This window comes from Artemia sp. Qi Xiang Cuo, chromosome 2 (assembly GCF_049724085.1).
Source record: "Artemia sp. Qi Xiang Cuo chromosome 2, ASM4972408v1, whole genome shotgun sequence".
Classification (NCBI taxonomy): domain Eukaryota; kingdom Metazoa; phylum Arthropoda; class Branchiopoda; order Anostraca; family Artemiidae; genus Artemia; species Artemia sp. Qi Xiang Cuo.
The window spans coordinates 95,512,585-95,534,226 of NC_142795.1; the positions used below are offsets into that span (position 1 = coordinate 95,512,585).

General features: G+C 37.0%; 1 protein-coding gene across 5 annotated transcripts in view; it reads left to right on the plus strand.

Moving 5' to 3' along the window:
• The first annotated feature begins 543 nt into the window (after positions 1–543).
• LOC148955852 (uncharacterized) overlaps positions 544–21,642 on the plus strand; it is a 59,225-nt gene continuing 38,126 nt past the window's right edge. For 3 of the 5 annotated variants that reach the window (XM_089108381.1, XM_089108382.1, XM_089108380.1), the window contains exon 1: positions 544–697. The gene's annotated coding sequence lies outside the window, so the exon portion shown is untranslated. Of the gene's footprint in view, positions 698–769; positions 857–15,556; positions 15,782–21,642 lie in introns of those variants that run through there. The other 2 variants (XM_089108383.1, XM_089108384.1) reach the window with 2 other exon arrangements.

Consider the following 21,642-nt stretch of genomic DNA (forward strand, 5'->3'; position numbering starts at 1 on the left):
AAATTCTCTGCGTGGAAAATTGCCGCCCACATAGTATTATCTACCCCCTAACCCCCCCCCAAATGTCCATATTTCCCAACAACAAAATTAGATCTAAACAATAGACAAATTTCATTTTCCCTTTCCCCAGGGGCTATGGGGGGTTATATCACCCGCAGAGGCCTAGTTGTCGGACTTTTCAACTATGCTGAACAATATGTCTTTCTTTCTCAAAATCTTGAGCCTATAGCAAAAAAGGGGTGTTAGCTGCCCAACACTGTTTTTGGTCACTTAAAAAGGGCACTAAAACCTTTAATGTCCCTTTGAATGATTCATCTCCCGACCTTTCATGACTATTGGTATTATACTATCATCCCTGGAGAAAATAAAACAAGTTGGTCCTGGTGTTGGTAGGGTAAATAATGTCAATACAGACAAAACTTTATAAATAAATCGAAACCGAAATAAAAATGGGCTGGAGCCAAATGATCGCAAATTTTTAACATCACTGTGAAACGTCAGTTACAGTAAAAATTGGTTTTAGAGCAGCATCAATGTATAGAATTTTGCTGCCATTTAGATGACGATGTTTGGGGTCATATTTTCAAAACCCAAACTACGTGGATATTAAAGAATCACTGTTCTTACAATCCTAAAAAGGGCTTATCGCAGATTTGCCTCTAAATTACTCGGACTATCTGTCTTGGCTTCTTCTAAGGTAAAATTCTACTTTTGGCTATCTTGGAAAGAGGTTAGGTTGCAAATACATTTCATAAATTAAAAAAACATTGATATGGCTTAAAATTCTACTCAAATAACAGAAATTGCATTTCTAGAACTAAAGCCAGAGAAAAATAGCCAATAACTGAAAATTAAGGTAAAATGTTGTTTTGTCAAAATTTCAATAGGTTATAGACCTGTCCTGTAGGCTATAGATAAATTTCAGGACCCTCTAGACAAAGAAGGAATGGAAGTAGGTACTTCAAAATACCTTCCCGGGACAAACTTTAGCCTGTAGACCCATCCTTGAAAGTTTCATTTTCCTAACCTAACCCCTTTCCAAGATAGCCAAAAGTAGCTAAACTAGAATTTTACCAATTTTAATTATATCACTGTATACTGTAGCATCTTATTTTTCCAAATATGATACACATTTTATACCACATATACTTGCTCTGACCAAATAAATAACAACCTTAGGCTAGTTTAGTTTCTAGGAGTGAGCAACATTTGACTATTAAAGTTGTTGGTTCTTTATACTCTAAGCAGCAAATGTGGTCAATTACTCTTATATAGAAAGCACTATAAAGTCAAACAATAGACAATATTGTGTTTCCTTTAAACATGGAGAATGATATAAAGTCTTCTGTATGACTTTTTAAACATCAAATTGTTTTAGAGAAGTATGAATAAAGTAATACAGAAGACTTTTTACCTTAAATTACCTTAAATCGCACTTGCTAGCAATAGGACGAATCCTGTGTCCGCCAGCTTTAGTGATGATAGTTAATCATCATCTGTGGCGTCCCAAATGGTGCACCACGGTTTGTTGAGCCACTGCCTATCCACTGATGACTTGAACACATCCACGCTGGTAGAGGTTACTGTTTTTTCACTAAGGGAGTTCCACAAGCTGACAACTCTATTTGAGAAGAACTTGTTCCTTAGTCTGGTGTTGGCTCGTTTCTGGAAAAGCTTTTGAGAATGACCACGAGTTCTGTTTGAATTGTCCGGTTGGAAAAGGCCAGGAATGGTATCCTCAGTATTTAGGAGCTGGTATGCTGTTATCACATCGCCTTGTTTGCAAGGATATGTTAGAGATGGTATTCTAAGCTTACGGAGACGGGATGGATAAGGGACATCATAGAGGTCTCTAATACATTTCATTGCCCTCCTCTGGACTGATTCTAGAGCTGCTTGGTCTGTCTTATTGATTGGGCATGCAATACACATTCCAAACTCTTAGCCTTGGTCGAACTAGACTCTTGTATAGCTTGGTCATAACAGTTGGAGATCTGCTAGTGAATGTTCTTTTGATTAAGCCAAGTGTCTGATTAGCCTTCTCAATCGTCGCTTGTGCATGAATATGAAATTTCAATTTGTCGTCTACCAGGACACCAAGATCTCTCTCCGCGTGGCTGCTGGAAATGGCATTTCAGGACCCATCCCTACATCTTCTTCTATTTAACAGCAGGCGGGCTTTCCCTACAATCCATATGGTACTGATTGTGTGGGTTTTTCGTCCCAAGGTGGAGAGTCTTGCATTTTGATGCATGGAATTCAAGCCTCCAAATATTAGTCCAGTGAGTAAATGTATTGAGGTCCTGTTAGATTAACTTAATATTTTTCGATGCGTCTGCATAACCGATAAGTTTCGAGTCATCAGTGTAGAGGCTTACTTTGTTGTTTAGGATTTTTGGCACGTCATTTATATATATATTAAATAAAGTCGGACCCAAAACCGTGCCCTGGGGGACACCACTTCCAACAGCGGCCACCTTGGAGAAAAACGTCCTTCCATCCTCACCAAATACTTTAACCGTCTGTTTCCTATCTGTTAAGAACTGCATCACCCACTCAACCACACCACCACTCACCCCAATAACTTGGAGCTTGATTCGAAGTCTTTTATGGCAGAATTTGTCAAATGCCTTTGCCAAATCGAGTAGTATGATGTCGACTGGGAACCCCTGGTCTAGAAGATCAGTGATATAATTATAAGAATCAATCAAGTTTGTTTCAACCGACTGACCAGACCTAAAGCCATGCTGACATGATGAGAATAGTTTATTGGTTGTCAAGTGTTTCAGGATTGCAGTGTTAACAATCGCTTCTAGTAGCTTCCCGACTGCAGAGGTGACACTGATTGGCCAGTAATTGCTTGCGTCCTCTTTGCTGCCACCCTTATGTATGGGGGTTATGTGGGCCATGTGCCAATCCTGCGAGATACACTTTTCATCAAGGGATTTCTGAAAAAGGTGAGTGAGCAGGCCTGATAGTTCAACATGCAATTCTTTAAGAAGCCTTGGGTGTACATCATCAGGTCCCACCGAGTTATTTGGATTCAACTTTTTAGGTGTGCCCCTACATCTACCCTATTGACTGTAATCAGGCGCAGCGGGGTTATGCGGGGAGCGGTGGGGGGGTCGGGAAGAGGGGCATTATCAGGTTGAGTAAATACAGATGTAAACTGCCTATTTACGGCATTGGCACTTTCTAATGGGTCATCTATTATGCGGTCATTCTCTTTAAGTCGCATAAAAGAGTGTCTACCAGGTTTACGGGCTGAGGCATAAGTCCAAGAGCGTGTTGGATTTAACTTGCTTGCTGCTGCTTCAGCCTCCTCATGATGTTCAAATAAATTTCTGCTTACATCTCTGACTTTTTTTCGTGTCTAAGTATATTTTGTGTACTAGTTCTTACGGTGTACATTCTGTTTATATAGTTTCCAATACCTGTTCTTTTTATTTTTGGCTTTCTTTATTTTTTTGGTCATAAATGGTAGAGTTTTGGGTTTACGAGCCCAAAACCTTTTTGGTTTTCTTATTTATTATATGATCCACTAAAATGTCATACAGAAGAAATTATATTACCCCACTGATACATAGAGAAAACAGCAAAAAGTCATACAGATGGCTTTTTATAGCCTAGGCCTGCATGATTTCATTATAGAGCAGCATAAATAAAGTCATACAGATGACTTTTTAATATATCACTCTACTATAAAACATTATGAATAAAGTGATGCAGATGACTTTTTATGCCTCCTGTTATCACAGAGCAAACATAAATAAAGTCATACAGATGACTTTTTATACTTCATACTGTAATAGAGCAAACATGAATGAAGTCTTTCATATGACTTTTTGCTGTTTTCTCTATGTATCCATGGGGTAATATAATTTCTTCTGTATGACATTTTAGTGGATCATATATTTATTAAATAAGAAACCAAGAAGTCTTCTGTATAACTTCATTCATACTTCTCTAAAATAATTTGATATTTAAAGTCATACAGAAAACTTTATATCATTTTCCATCTTTTGGGTGCAAAATTAACATAAGTTGGGTGAAAAACCCCTATGCCTTCCCAAGGCCAGAACAAAATTTGCACTTTACTGAGAAAATATAAATGTTTTTTACTTTTATAACTTTAATAAATCAAATAATATTAACATTTTGATTACAAAATATCAGTATATGTATATTAAACTGAAAATGCCCATTCATTTGTATTTTTTAAGTAAAGTGCAAATTTTGTTCTTGGCTTGGGAAGGCATAGGGGTTTTGCACCCAACTTATGTTAATTTCTGCTTGTTTTGAGTTTGACTTGGTTATTTATTGTAATTTCTGTTTGTTTTGGGTTTCATTTATTTATTGATGCTGATTTGTGGTAGTTTCACTCTTGGTAGATTATTTAATTTTATTTTTGCTATTTTTTTGTTTAATGGAGTTCTTTACTTTTCTTTGAAAATCTAATTTTGTAGAGAAAGTTTTTTTAATTAATTTCTGTTTGTTTTATATTGACATAGTCTTTTCAGGGAAAAAGAAAATAATACTTTAAATCTTTTCGTTTTTTAAGACTTTATAGTTTGGCCTGCTATTTGTATGCTGGAAAAAATTTTCAGAAATTTTTAACAATATACACCCTTTTAAAAATCTGGACACAAATAGTACTGTTTAGTTTAGTTTCATACCTCCTCTAGTTGACCTGAATGGAAAACTTGATACCATTTGCAAAAAAATCTGTTTACTTTCTTTGATAGCTTGGATACACTTACACTGTTTTGATTTGGTTAAATTGTAAGAGCAGAAGTAGCCCCAAAAGTTTGAACATAATACCCTCAGTTGTTTTTGGGATACTGCTGAGATGCCTTATTTGGAATTAGTATTATTGCAGTGCATTTTGATTTAATATTAAGAAAACATTTATATTTTAAACATAGTTGAAAAATGGGTAGGTGGGCGTGGAAAGGGGATTAGTTGCCCTCCAATTACTTTCGAATATTAAAAAGTGCACCAACCCTTTCTATTTTTAATCGATTGAGCTCTTATTAAAGTTCCCACGACAACTCCTTCGATACAAAGTTCCCTGGTCTAAACAACAACAACAACAACAAATATTACATTATACCCACATCAATCTTTACTATAAAAATGTCAAGGCTTCCAATCACTTTTGACTATAAAAAAGGGCACTAGGCCTTTTGATTTCCAATCAAATGAGCACTTTTGGGAACAACAATGCTTTCTATAAACACCTTATATGCCCCCAGGGCATAAATTACAACGCTTACCCTAAGGTCATTCTCAAAGACCTAATTTCCAGAACTTTCTACTACGTTGAACAAAATGACTATCTGAAAATTTTGATTAGATGTGTTTGGAGGAAGGGTGGGCTTGAGAGGGAGGTTAGTTACGCTCCAATAACTTTCGACTATTACAAAGGGCACTAGCCCTCTCAATTTCGAATTGAATGAGCCCCTTTTGAATTTTTATAACAACTCTATCAATAAAATCTTATATACCCCCAGGGCATAAACTACAACCTTTGCCCTTGGGGCTCTTGTGGTTTTGTCATCCTTAAATACATAATTTCCAGGACTTTCAACTATGTTGAACAAAATGGCTATCTCTAAATTTGATTGAATGTTTTTGGGGAAATGGTAGGAGTGAGAGGGGGGTTAGTTATTCTCCACTCACTTTTGACTAGGAAATTGAATAGGAAATTTGAATAGGAAATTGAAAAGGGCAATTTTAATTTCCAATCAAATGAGCCCTTTTTGAAATTTCCATAACAACTTTCAATATAAATTTTAATGCCCCAAGGGCATAACTTACAACCCTTGCCCTGAGGGCTCTGAGGGGGTTATCATCCTCAAAGACCTAAGTTCCAGAACTTTTAACTACGTTGGACAAAATGGATATCTCAAAATTTTGATTGCATGTGTTTGGGGAAATGGTGGGCGTGAGAGGGGTGTTAGTTGCTCTCCAATTACTTTCAACTATTAAAAAGGGCACTAGCCCTTACAATTTCCAATTGGATGAGCACTTTTGAAGTTTCTATGACAATGCTTTCTATAAAAACCTTATACGCCCCCAGGGTATAACTTACGACCCGGACCCTGAGGGATGTGGGGGGTGGGGTTTTCATTATGATACACCTAATTTTCAAAAATTTCGAGTACGTTGAATAAAATGGTTATCAAAAATTTTTGAATGTATGTGTTTGGGGAAAAGGTGGGCGTGAGAGGGGGGGGGTAGTTGCCCTCAAATCACTTTCGACTATTAAAAAGGGTAATAGCCCTTTGAATTTCAAATCGAATGAGCCCTTTTTCAAGTTTCTACAACAACGATTTCAATAAAAACCTTATATGCCCTCAGGGCATAACTTATAATTGTTGCACTGAGGGTTTTGGGAGAGTGTCTGGGGAAAAGGTGGTCGTGAGAGGGGGGTTAGTTGCCCTAAAATCACTTTTGACTATTAAAAAGGGTAGGGTGAACTTGGGTAAGTCCGACACCGGGGTAACTCCGTCACCCCTGTCTTATCTGATTCAGTGAAGACAGAAATCTGTGGTTCTGTACTTCATTTTCTTCCTTTGGCTTGGTACTTGACAACAGTGTTCAGTATTGCCGCCATTTTTAACCTCTCTGGTGGTGACGAAATTTTGAAATTTCGAGGAGGGCATCTTTGCTGGCCACGAGGTGGGTACTAATTTTTAACTGATAGTGCGGAAAACTAAAGAGAGGATGGAATGATTGTAAATAGCCGATGAGTTAATAGGATAGTTGAAGAATTTACTGTAATTTATTAGTATTTTATCCTCAAGCCAGTCAGGAGATACACGGGGTGTCGGACTTACCCCAGAAAGAACCCCGTTCGGGGTAACTTCGGCATGTCGGACTTGCCCCATACAGGGTAAATTCCGACACGGGGGGCCGGACTTTCCCCGTGTATACGTTTGGCTAGTCTTCTGCAGTTCTAGCCTAGATCTCAGTGAATTATATTTGTCAACTATTCCTTGATCCCAAGATCTTGACGAAAAGGAGTGACATCAACTGAAAAATGGAACTGGAAAAGAAAGATTATGCCAAAAATATACTTAAAGTTATGAGAAAACCTTGAATAAATTCCTTTTTTGATTTTAATTTGATCGAAAATACTTTTTTCAGATTTGAGTGTCTTAATTTTTTGCATAAGATTTTGCTTTCATATTTTTCCCTTTTTATGTGATTTTCTTGCATCTTCCAGTTGCTTATTATGTTTTTTTTTAATAATAAAGGTTTCCAGACATGAAAATGATATATACAAATCTTTTTTAGTTTAGTTTATTCACTGTCTTGACCCAAGTCGATAGTGTGATGGAGTTTTATCAACTGCTTTTTCCAAACCATCTGCTTTTTCAGCCATATCTAATGTATATTCGAAGGTCTAGAGGGGGGAGGGCAGCTGCCCCCCTCGCTACACCCATGAAAATCAATGCCATTAATAACAGCTAAATCTGTCAAAGCTGAAAGTAATTAGGCATTGAAGAATCGCATTGTGCCAAGTTAATATTAAACCTAGTATCGTCGGATTGCTTTCCAATGAAACACTAGATAACATCGGATTTTTGGTTCTAACAGAAAAACAAATGCATGGTAGACACGTTTAGGGGAATATATTTGAGTGTGAAGAGGGTTGGGGTCGAAAACACCAAAATACTGACTGTGATTAATATGATTTTTTTCTAAAGTTTGTCAATCAGTAACAATATAGCTGAATTCACGAGTACCCATAGAGAATAAACACATTTTCTGATGTTTTTCTCAGGTTGCAAACGCCAACAATTTTCTCATGAGAGAAAATTTGTTGCTCCCCATCTTCAAGAGATTTCCCCTCCCCAACGAGGCCATAATTGGAAAATAAAAATTGTTTTTTTTAATGTGGTTTAGAACAAAAAAAAGGTAAATTGTCTAACTGAGGCTCTAAAATTGTTTTCTGTAGGTTTTGGATAATAAAAAACCTTGATGCGGATATCTGATAAACTTGTAAAGATATTTTTAAAAAAAAACGTTAAGTCTGGACAGCTTTTCCTTCTTCCAATTTTCCAGAAAACGGATAGTATGGACGCGCTATAAGCTTGAATTTGTCAATATGGCTTGTCGTTTCTCATGCAATAGCTACGCTTTACTATTGTTACTATAAACCTGCATTTTTTCCAGATGCCACGCAAGTACAACCAAAAAACCAACAAGGGGGCAGGAGGACGATATACTGCTGAACAGCTTAAACAAGCCAAAGATGAAGTTCTATCATGTCGAATGTCTTTAAAAAAAAGCTGTGAAATTTTACAACATACTAAGGACAACACTACTGGATCAGATAAAGAAGCAAAGGACTTTCCGGAAATCGCCTGCTGTTACTCCTGGGAGAGCTCCGGACCTACCTCCTGATGTTGAGAACAGTATGGCAAAGTTACTGAAGGACATAAAAAAGTGGGGTATGGGTCTTACCAAACAACAGTTCCCAGACGAAGTGCAAAAATGCGTCTGCGTGAACAAAATCAATACTTGTTTCACAAACAACCGGTCAGGTGAGGACTGGTGGCTTGGGTCTAAGAAAATAAACAACATCTCGCTTAAGAAACCTCCATCCAGATGCATGTTATTCAGCTACTAAGAAAGGATGGATGACTGCGGACCTTTTCTATAACTGGTTTAGAGATGTTTTCCTGCCTCAGGTGAAAGAAAAACCACATCTTATTCTTGATGGCCATGGCTCCCATTTATCCTTGGCTCTTGCGAAGCTCGCTTCAGAGAAGAACGTTACCATCCTCAAGTTGCCAGCCCATGCATCCCATGTTTTGCAGCCCCTTGACAGGGTTATTTTCCAAGGGCTGAAATCATCCTATGAGAAGAAGCTCGTGAACTGGCAACGAGCACACCCAGGTGACGGCTTGTCACGACCAGGCCTCGTGAAAATTTTATGTCAGATCTGGGAGACTTACTTAACCCCTTCACTGATTCAAAAATCATTTCAAGCGACAGGACTTTACGATTCCGCTATTCCAGCGCGTATCAACCGCGACATGGTCGACAACGCGAAGTTTGATCCAGCCAAGTTCAAACGATATGTTGAGAGTAAGAAATCGGAGACTCAGAATTTAACAAGAGTGACTACCAGGGTGAATACTGCAACTGAACAGATTACCATTTCGGTGTTGGTTAGTCCGAAGAAGAATCATACGCATGACAAAACCTTAGAAGAACTTCTCTTGGACTCAGTACGTTGCCCTTCTCTTGATGTCTCAGCATCCGGGACATCCGGTAGACAGAGAGTTGCCCGGGAAGCTGAAGTAATCACATCTGCAGAGGCTTTGAGAGTGCTTGAACAAAGAGAGAAAGAGAAAAAAGAAAAGCTAGGGAACAAAAAATGGAAAGTAAACAAGAACACGTTCAAGCCAAAACTGAAAAAGAATAAGAAAGATGATCTTCCCAGTGAAGACTCTGACTTGGATGTCTCATCGGGTTCCTCAAGCATGAAGAAGAGGAGGAAAAGAAGCTAAAATACAGCTAAATGAGTACTATACTGTAGCATACGATACCAAACGAGATCAACAAGGCTTGTATATTGGAAGGGTGCTTGATTTTCCCGATGAAAATCTTGTTCGTATAAAATATCTTTGATGCCTGAGCCTAGCCGACTATTCATACGATTGATCAAAAAAGGATGACATTGACAAAGTCGAAGAAAACTACATCTTTGCCAAACCATTGAGGCTCTCTGAAGCTGGAACCTTCACTCTACCACCATTCCAAATTTGGCACATCATTAGCCTTTACAAGAAGCACATTAGGGCCTGCAAGTGATCAAAAGTTTGCTTTTTAAAATCTCTTTTATAATAATTTAAACTGCTTCTTTTTTTTTTATCCTATTATTTGAAGTATGTCTTTACCTTTTTCATATTTAAAATGAAAAATTTGAAAAAATTAATTTCTAAGAGACTTCTCATATTTACGGGGTAAAACCACCACTGTCGGAGTTACCCCATGATAAGCAGAAAGCTGATGTTCCGCTGTGGCACATACAAACCATTAACGAGAGTTTTTGGTTTTTATGGTTTTTCCGTACATTGAGGGACCCTCTGTCATGTCTTAGTGTGAAATAATTTTTATCTCTACATAGATAAGATTTACCTGGGAAGTGCCTCATTTACCCCCAGACTTGGGGTAAGTTTGGCCTCCCTGAGATGGGTTACTTTGGTGTAGCAACTCATGGAAACAACAAAACTAGGGGACTTTTTGGATTATGCAGAATATTACTAGTATGATCAACAGCAACATCAAATAGTTTTTATTGTGGCAGAAACTCCAAAACAATCTTGGGACCAGATTAAGCTGAAAAAAACTCGATAAAGGGCCGGACTTACCCAAGTTCACCCTACTAGCCCTTTGAATTTCAAATTGAATGAGCCCTTTTTCAAGTTTCTACAACAAAGATTTCAGTAAAAAACCTTATCTCTATGTGTATCTATGTGTATTATCTCTAGGTGTGTCGTCTCTATGTCTGTGTTGTCTCAATTTGTGTGTTGTCTGTGTGTGTGTGCTGTCTCTGTATGTTTGTTGTCTCTGTGTGTGTGTTGTCTGTGTGTGTGTGTTGTCTCTGGGTGTGTGTTGTCTTTGTGTGTTTGTTGTCTCTGTGTGTGTGTTGTCTCAGTGTGTGTCGTCTCTGTGTGTGTGACATCTCTGTGTGTGTGTTTTCTCTGTGTGTGTGTCGTCTCTATGTCTGTGATGTCTCAATGTGTGTGTTGTCTGTGTGTGTGTGCTGTCTCTGTATGTTTGTTGTCTCTGTGTGTGTGTTCTCTCTGTGTTTGTGTTGTCTCTGTGTGTGTGTCGTCTTTGTGTGTTTGTTGTCTCTGTGTGTGTGTTGTCTCAGTGTGTGTGTTGTCTCTGTGTGTGTGTGTTGTCTCTGTGTGTGTGTTGTCTCTGTGTGTTTGTTGTCTCTGTGTGTGTTGTCTCTGGTTTATGTTAGGTTAGGTTAGGGGGGTTACTTGCCCTCAAATCACTTTCGACTATCAGAAAGGGCACTAGCCCTTTGAATTTCAAATTGTATGAGTCCCTATTCAAGTTTCTACGACAAAGATTTCAATAAAAACCTTATATGGCCCCAGGGCATAACTTATAATCCTTCCCCTGAGGGTTGTTGGGGAGTGTCCTCCTCAAAAATATGTTTTCTATCTGGAAACCAACTACGCTGAACAAAATGGCTATCTCAAAATTTTTATTGGATGTGTTTGGGATAAGGAGGGGTGTGGGGGGGGGGGCTAGTTGCCCTCCAATCACTTTTGATTATTAAAAAGGCCACTAGCCCTTTGAATTTCTAATCGAATGAGCTTTTTTTGAAGTTTCTACAACAACGCCTTCTTTAAAAACCTTATATGCCCCCTGGGCATAACTTAAATCCCTTGCCCTGAGGACTGTGTATGGGAGTGTCCTCCTCAAAAACATATTTTCTATCTGGAAATCAACTATGCTGAACAAAATGGCTAGCTCAAAATTTTGATTGGATGTGTTTGGGGAAATGATGGGCTTGGGTGGGGGGGGGGGCTAGTTGCCCTTCAATCACTTTCGACTATTAAAAAGGGCACTAGCTCTTTGAATTTCCAATCAAATGAGCATTTTTGAAGCTTCTACGACAACGCCTTCTATAAAAACCTTATATGCCCCCAGGGCGTAACTTAAAACCCTTGCCCTGAGGGTTGTGGGGGAGTGTCCTCCTCAAAAACATATTTTCTATCTGGAAATCAACTACGCTGAACAAAATAGCTATCTCAAAATTTTGATTGGATGTGTTTTTTGGGGAATGATGGGGGTGGAAGGGGGGGGGGTAGTTGCCCTCCAATCACTTTGACTATTAAAAAGAGTACTAGCCCTTTGAATTTCCAATTGCATGAGCCTGTTTTGAAGTTTCTACAACAACGCCGTCTATAAAAACCTTATATGCCCCCAGGGCATAACTTGAAACCCTTGCCCTGAGGGTTGTGGGGTAATTTTCTCCTCAAAAACATATTTCCTATCTGGAAATCAACTACGCTGAACAAAATGGCTATCTCAAAATTTTGATTGGATGTGTTTGGGGGAATGATGGACGTGGGGGGGGGGGCTAGTTGCCCGCGAATCACTTTCTAATATTAAAAAGGGCACTAGCCACTCAAATTTCCAATTGAATGAGCCCTTTTCGAAGTTTCTACAACAACTCCTTTGATACGAAGTGCCCGGGTATGGAGAAAAAAAAAACACAATGTGCCCACATTGTTCTTTATGTGCCCTCATCGTTTGTCGTCTGTGTGTGTGTGTCGTCTCTATGTGTGTATCGTCTCTGTGTGTGTGTTGTCTCTGGTTTATGTTAGGTTAGGTTAGGGGGGTTAGTTGCCCTCAAATCACTTTCGACTATAAAAAAGGGTACTAAGCCCTTTGAATTTCAAATCGAATGAGCTCTTTTTCAAGTTTCTACAACAAGTTATGTCCTGAGGGCATTCTTCTTTCTTCGACTGGCACTTCGTATTGAAGGAGTTGTTGTAGAAACTTCGAAAAGGGCTCATTTGATTGGAAATTGGGGTGGCTAGTGCCCTTTTAATAGTCAAAAGTGATTGGAGGACAACTATCCCCCCCCCCATGCTCATCATTCCCCCAAACACATCCAATCAAAATTTTGAGATAGCCATTTTGCTCAGCGTAGTTGATTTCCAGATCGAAAATTACTTTTTGAGGAGGATACTCCCCCACAACCCTCGGGGCAAGGGTTTTAAGTTATGCCCTGGGGGCATATAAGGTTTTATAGAGGGCGTTGTCGTAGAAAGTTCAACAAAGGCTAATTCGATTGGAAATTTGAAGGGCTAGTACCCTTTTTAATAGTCGAACGTCATTTGAGGGCAACTAGCCCCCCCCCCCCTACGTCCATCATCCCCCAAACACATCCAATCAAAATTTTGCGATAGCCATTTTGTTCAGCATAGTTGATTTCCAGATAGAAATATGTTTTTGAGGAGGACACTCCCCCATAACCCTCAGGGCAAGGGTTTTAACTTATGCCCTGGGGGCATATAAGGTTTTTATATAAGGTGTTGTCATAGAAACTTCAAAACAGGCTCATTCGATGGGAAATTAAAAGGGTTTGTGCCCTTTTTAATTGTCAAAAGTGATTGGTGGGCACCTAGCCCCCCCCCCCCCCCCACGCCCATCATTCCCCCAAACATATCCAATCTAAATTTTGAGGTAGCCATTTTGTTCAGCGTAGGCTAGTTGATTTCCAGATAGAAAATATGTTTTTGATCAGGAAACTCCCCCACAACCCACAAGGGAAGGGTTGTAAGTTATGCCCTGGGGGCATATACGGTTTTTATAGAAGGCGTTGTCCTAGAAACTTCAAAACAGGACTCATTCGATTGGAAATTCAAACGGCTAGTGCCCTTTTTAATAGTCAAAAGTGATTGGAGGGCAACTAGTTCCCCCCACGCCCACCATTCCCCCAAACACATCCAATCAAAATTTTGAGATAGCCGTTTTCTTCACCGTCGTTGATTTCCAGATAGAAAATATGTTTCTGAGGAGGACACTCCCCCACAACCCTCGGTGCAAGGCTTCTAAGTTATACCCTGGGGGTATGTAAGGTTTTTATAGAAGGCGTTGTCGTAGAAACTTCGAAAGGGGCTCATTTGATTGGAAAATCAAAGAGCTAGTGCCCTTTTTAATAGCCGAATGTGAATGGAGGGCAACTATGCCCCCCCCCACCAATCCTTCCCCCAAACACATCCAATCAAAATTTTGAGATAGCCATTTTGTTCAGCGTAGTTGATTTCCAGATCGAAAATATGTTTTTGAGGAGGACAATCCCCCACATCCCTCAGGGCAAGGGTTTTAAGTTATGCGCTGGGGGCATATAAGGCTTATATAGAAGGAGTTGTCGTAGAAACTTCAAAAAAAGCTCATTCGATTGGAGATTCAAAGGGCTACTGCCCTTTTCAATAGTCGAAAGTGATTTGAGGGCAACTAGCCCCCCCTCATGCCCATCATTCCCCCAAACACATCCAATAAAAATTTTGAGATAGCCATTTTGTTCAGCGTAGTTGATTTCCAGATAGAAAATATGTTTTGAGGAGGACACTCCCCCACAACCCTCATGGAAAGGGTTTTAGCTTATGCCCTGGGGGCATATAAGTTTTTTTATTGAAATCTTTGTCGTAGAAACTTGAAAAAGAGCTCATTCGATTTGAAATTCAAAGGGCTAGTACCAGTTTTAATAGTCAAAAGTAATTAGTGATATTTTTTGTTGTTGTTGTTGTTTAGACCAGGGCACTTCTCATCGAAGGAGTTGTCGTGGGAACTTCGAAAGGGACTCATTAAATTGAAAATAGAAGGGGCTAGTTCACTTTTTAATAGTAGAAAGTTGTGTGAGGGCAATTAATCTACCTTCCACTCCCATCCACCCAATTGCCTAATATGTTTTAAAAAATAAATTTTGCCTTAAGATTAAATCAAAATGCACTGTAATAATGCTAATTCCTAATAAGGCATCTCAGCAGTATCCCAAGAATAACTGAGGATATTATGTTCAAACTTTCGGGGCTACTTCTGCTCTTAAAATTTAAACAAATCAAAATAGCGTAAGTGTATCCAATCTATCAAAGAAAGTAAACAGATTTTTTTTGCGAATTGTATCAAGTTTTCTATTTCAGGTCAACTAGAGGAGGTATGAAACTAAATTAAACACTATTATTTGTGTCCGGATTTTTAAAAAGGTGTATGTTGTTAGAAATTGCTGAAAATTTTTCTCTAGCATACAAATAGCGGGCCAAACTATAAAGTCTTAAAAAAACGAAAAGAGTTAAGGTATTATTTTCTTTTTCCCTGAAAAGACTATGTCAATATAAAACGAACAGAAATTAGTTAAAAAAACTTTTTCCAGAAAGTAAGTTTTTCAAAGAAAAGTAAAGAACTCCATTAAACAAAAAATGAGCAAAAATAAGATCAAATAATCTGCCAAGCGTGAAACTACCACAAATCAGCATCGGTAAATAAATGAAACCCAAAACGAACATAAATTACAATAAATAACCAAGTCAAACTAAAAACGAGCAGAAATTAACATAAGTTGGGCGCAAAACCCCTATTCCTTCCCAAGGCCAGAACAAAATTTGCACTTTACTGAAAAAATACAAATGAATGTGCATTGTCAGTTTAATATACATATACTGATATTTAGTAATCAAAGTGTTAATATTACTTGATTTATTAAATTTATAAATGCAAAAACATTTAAATTTTTCAGTAAAGTGCAAATTTTGTTCTTTAATTAAAAAAAATTAAAAAGTAAAGTGCAAATTCTTTTCAGGGAAAAAGTAAATAACACTTCAAATCTCAAATCACCTAATTTCATACTTCCTACCCCTGGGGTATGAGTTTCTGAAACTCCTAATAAATCCAGTTTGAATCGTCTGAATTCGTCAGTCAAAATGTCGATACGATAGTCATTTTTTAACATCGTAACATTCCAAGTTTCAATTTTAATATTCTTTAAATCACTGAAATTATTTAGGCCTCCAGAAAAGCAATGGTCCCAGAACCAGTGCAGGACAGAGACTAACACATTTTCTCCAAGTATGCACGAAGTGCTTAAGCCCGCTTAGATTTGGACAGCAAGAACTCCCTGAAACTCCCAATTGAATGCAGGCTTTGTTCAATCCTGGGCCGAACATGGTTTTCAGCACTTGGCGATGCTTTTCAATCATCAAGAGTAGAAATCCTGCACCGACAATTTGTGGTATATCGGCTTGTTTTAAGTTTGGCTTTACCATTTATTTTGATGTTTTATTTATTTATTCATGCTTATTTCTGCTCTTTTCAAATCTGATTGCGTCTGTGCGTCTTTATTGCACTTTGTTTTAGGAAATTGTAAGGTATGGTACTTGTAAGATTTTAGTTTTTTTTCCTGATATTATTATATTATTCACGCTTTTATGGAAGGTTTGGCAGTCAATCTGTACTTCCCACTTGCAGTTATGAATTGTCAAATTCATAACTACATTGTCAAGACTTGTCAAGCATTGACAAGCATTGTCAATGCTTGTCAAAGGGGTAATATAATTTACAATTTAGTTGGCTTCTTGTTTTTCTTAAAGTAAAGTCAATATTTTTTTTTATTTATTTAAACAACGATAATTTAGACACTACAAAATTCGAAAGTGTTGTGATTTATAGCACAGATGACGTCATTTTATATTGAGAGCCATTTACTACTTATAGCATTATGCTTATTGCATAGATGACGTCACCCAACAGTTCGTAATGACGAACTGTAAGTAAGCAGTAACTCCGGCTGGACATATACCAAAACTGTAAACACTTTTTATAACAATAGACACAATAAATAAATTGACTTTTTATGCCAATTCCAAAGACAAAAATTCATTAAGTTTAATGTTATCCATAAAAAAAAGACGAGTCTGAAAAAATGTGCCTTATTTTTTTTTTTCTTTTTACTAGTAGCACACCCTCGCAAGCAACGTTTTTGGTGCACTACGATATTTTTATTTTTTTATAATAAATTACTGTTACTACTACTACTACTGCCTGTTTTATCAGTAATTGTAATACTTTTAAAAGTAATTGTAGGGCAAACCCCCTCCCCCACGCACCCCCCCTTTTCCCCAGTTACATCTGATCAAAATTTTTAGACAGCCGTTTTTTATACATAGGTCCAACAGAAAGGTACAACAACTGTCCCTCTGGGGAAAGCAGCCTTTTGGGCGAGGATTATAAGCTGTAATTTGCCCATTGTTTATATATATTACTTTTTATTGGAAAAGTGGGGCATGTTTGACCCTTGGTGTCCAAAATATCCAAGGGAATTAAGCTGAAGCTTTCAGGGGATGTTACAGGGAGTTTTGAACTAAATGAAAACACATGCGCTAAACGGTTATGAAAAGGACGTATCTCAGGAATACCTTATGGTATTAAGTTGGAACTTTCAGGGAGTGATTTCCATTTTGGTTGTAAATAACAAGTTTCAGCAATACTTAAAAACTATTGAAGACAATAAGTAGAAACTTTCAGAGCTACTACTATTACTATTTCTGTTCATACTACTGAACTAAGCCAAAAGGATGTAAGTACATCTAAGTTGTCAAAATAGAATAGACAGAATGTTTTAAGAACAGGATAGAGTGTTAAATTGTATTTTTCATGGAAAGTTGAGGTACGAAAATAATGCAAAATGTACAATCTGTATCCAGGTTTTCAAAAGTGTGTATACTGTTAGAAACTGTAAAAAAAATTTGTCAAACATATAAATGTTGAGCCAAAATCTAGATTCTAAGAGAGAAAAACCGAAAATATTTACAATAGTCTTCTGTTAACCAATGAAAAAGATTATGTCTAAAAACAATCAAAAATTAATTAAAAAAAACTTATTCCCTAAAAGAAGTTTCCAGAGAAAAGTCGAGTTACATTAAACAGAGATGAGCAGAGTCAAATTATTTTCCAAGCATAAAATTAACCTAAATCATCATCAATAAATAAATGAAATACAAAACAAATGGAAATAGTAAATCCAAAATTATTAAGACTTTCTGGAATGAATATCAGTATATATATTAAGTCAATCCACAATTGTTTGGTTATTTTTCAATAATCTTGGTTATGATGGTGTTTTTTTCATTTTTATTAGAAATTAAGACACATAGACCGAAATAAAAACTGTTTTCAGTAAAGCAAAAATTATGTTCTGGTGTTCAGAAGGAAAGGGGGTGGAGGGGAGGGGCACCTTTACTCTGCTTAGTTTCTGCTCGTTTGAATATGGCTCGGCTATGTAATGTAATTTCTTTTCTTTTTGGGTTTTATTTATTTATAGTTATAGTTAATAGGAGTATGGGGAGTAATATTAATAGCAGCAGTAGCAGTAATAGTATTCACATTTTACATTATTGGTCTAGTTCAAAATTCCCTCATCGTACCCTGATAGTTTCATCTGAATATATTTTAATCTGTTTCTGAGATCTCTGACATAGCTGATGCGTCCTTTTGACAAATTACATGCGAATATTGTTTTGATTTAGCTCTCTAATACCCTTAATCTCCTTAGCTTTAGTAGTAATAGTAACTATGCTAATATTGGCTCTTGGTTAGTTCAACACTCCCCCCCCCCAAAAAAAAAAATCAATGAAAATGTCACCTTGTCACCTTCATACCCTTAGTCTTATTGGTAATATTAGGAACAGTAGTAGCAGTAGTATGCCCAAATTGCCTTTTGTTCAGTTGAACATCCTTCTCATCATGTCCTTGTTCCTCAAATTGAACACTCTAAACCATTCCTAAAATATTGCTGATATACCCTTTTGAAAATCGTTTGCACATATTGTGTTTTTATTTTAGTTCGACTTCCGATCAACATATTTTGAATTTTACCTTAATACCCTTAGCCTTAGTAGTAATCACAAAAGAAGTACCATATGTAGAAATATAAGCGGTGATAGTAGCAGTGTGAGTAGCAGTAGATAATTCCCTCCAACATTCCCTGAGCCCTTTACCTGTGCAAATATTGCCTTTTGGTCAATTGACCATCCCCCTCATCACTCCCTGAAAGTTTCAACTTAATACCATAAAGTATTCCTGAGATACGTCCTTTTCATAACCGGTATGCGCATGTGTTTTCATTTAGTTCAACACCCCTGTAACATCCTCTGGAAGCTTCACCTTAATGCTCTTGGGTATTTTGGACACCAAGGGTCAAACATGCCACACTTTCCCAATAAACAGTATTATATATAAACAATGGGCAAATTACAGCTTATAATCTTCGCCCAATAGGCTGTTATAGGGTGCTTTCCCCAGAGGGACAGTTGTTGTACCTTTCTGTTGGACCTATGTAGAAAAAAATAGCTGTCCAAAAATTTTGATCAGATGTATTTGAGGAAAAGGGGGGTGTGAGTGGGGGGGGGGTTACCCTACAATTACTTTTGACCTTGAAAAGAACCCTAGAATGCTCAATCTCTAATCGAAGGAGCCCCTTCCAAAGTTTCCACACAACTCCTTCCATACCAAGTGCCTTAAAGTTCTTAAAGAAAGAAAAAAAAAATTAATACAAGTACCAGCTTCGCTATTTACTGCGCTGTCCAGGATTTACTGAAACTCGTATAAGCCAAAGAAGGTAAATACTATTATGGTTCTGATTATGGTTCTCATTAGTATAGCCTCTAATATCTACCACTTCCATACTAATCTCAATGATTAAATTTTGATTGAGAGTTGTTCAATTACCGAGTGATATGTTGCGTACAAGTAACATTACAATAAAGACAAATTATTTTATTAGACAGTAAAAACAATAACGAAATCTCTGGATAAATCGGTCACATCGCAGTAACCGTCATCAGCAGATAAGTAGATAAAGAATTTATCTACTGATGATGGTCCTTGTCTATGTAACCGTATTCAAATTACGGTTACATAACCGTAAAAATTAAGGTGTTGCCGTTTTTACCGTACAAATTAAGGTGGTGAACTGAATCGTAAAAATAATGTACGTGTGGGTTATTGAAGGGAATTATTAACAATATCTCCGTAACGCCTTAGGATATTAAGCTGAAACTTCCAAGGGTGCAAATATTACTGCCAATTTTGTTACTACTTCTTTTACTAGCATTATTGCTATTATTTAAATAAATCAAAATAGTTTAAGTGCATCTAGGGTGTCAAAATAGATCAGTTTGTTAAGATATCCAGGTGGGATATCTTAGGACTGGAAAAGGGTATAAAGTAGTAACTATCAGGGAAGGTTTATGTTGCTTTAAAATTAAATCAAAAGGCAGCATTTCCATGCTGGTTGTAAATAACAAATTTCAACAATACTTAAAAATTATTGAAGGCAATAAGTTGAAACTTTCAGAGCTACTACTACTACTATTTCTGTTCATACTATTGAACTAAACCAAAAGGATGTAAGTACATCTAAGTTGTCAAAATGGAGTTGACAGAATGTTTTAAGAACAGGATAGAGTGTTAAATTGTATTTTTCATAGAAAATTGAGGTACAAAAATAATGCAAAATGTACAATCTGTATCCAGGTTTTCAAAAGGGTGTATACTGTTAGAAACAGTAAAAAAATTTGTCAAACATATTAATATTGAGCCAAAATCTAGATTCTAAGAGAGAAAAACCGAAAACATTTAGAATATTCTTCTGTTAACCAATGAAAAAGAATATGTCTAAAAACAAACAAAAATTAATTTAAAAAAAAACTTATTCCCTAAAAGAAGTTTTCCAGAGGAAAGTCGAGTTACATTAAACAGAGATAAGCAGAAATAAAGTCAAATTATTTTCCAAGCACAAAATCAAATTAAATCATCGTCAATAAATAAATGAAATACAAAACGAATGGAAATAATAAATCCAGAATTATTAAGACTTTCCGGAATGGATATCAGTTTGTATATTAAGTCAATCCACAATTGTTTGGTTATTTTTCAATAATCTTGGTTATGATGGTATTTTTTTCATTTTAATTAGAAATTAAGACACATAAACCGAAATAAAAACTGTTGTCAGTAAAGTACAAATTATGTTCGGGTGTTCAGAAGGAACGGGGGGGGCGGGGGAGGGGCACCCTTACTCTGCTTAGTTTCTGCTCGTTTGAATATGACTCAGCTATGCAATGTACTTACTTTTCTTTTTGGGTTTTATTTATTTATAGTTATAGTTAATAGTAGGATTATGGGGAGTAATATTAATAGCAGCAGTAGCAGTAATAATATTCACATTTTACCTTATTGGTCTAGTTCAAAATTCCCTCACCGTACCCTGATAGTTTCATCTGAATACTTTAATCTGTTTCTGAGATCTCGGACATAGCTGATACGTCCTTTTGACAAATTACATGCACATAGTGTTTTGATTTGGCTCTCTAATACCCTTAGTCTCCTTAGCTTTAGTTTTAATAGTAATCATGCTAATATTGGCTTTTGGTTAGTTAAACCCGCCCCCCCCCCCCAAAAACAAAAAAAAAACATTCAATGAAAATGTCACCTTTATACCCTTAGCCTTATTGGTAATATTAGGAACAGTAATAGCATTAGTATGCCCAAACTGCTTTTTGGTCAGTTGAACATCCTTCTCATCATGTCCTGGTTCCTCAAATTGAACACTAAACCATTCCTAAAATATTGCCAATATATCCTTTTGACAGTTGTTTGCACATAGTGTGTTCTGATTTTAGTTTGACTTCCGATCAACATATTTTGAATTTTTACCTTAATATCCGTAGCCTTAGTAGTAATCACAAAAGAAGTACCATGTGTAGAAATATAAGCGGTGATAGTAGCAGTGTGAGTAGCAGTAGATAATTTCCCCCAACATTCCCTGAGAATTTTGCCTTAATGCCATTGGTTTTTTTTTTACACAAAAGGTCAAACACTTCCCCAATAACAAATTCTATATGTAAAGAATCGGCGAAATGTGTAACGTACAGTCCTTGCCTGAAGGACAACACATTTTGAATTTAAACCTTAATACCTTTAGCCTTAGTAGCAACCATAATAGAATTAGCAGGTTTAGAAACATAAGTGGCGATACTAGCAGTGTGAGTAGTAGCATATAACACACACAACATTCCCTCAGAACTTCACCTA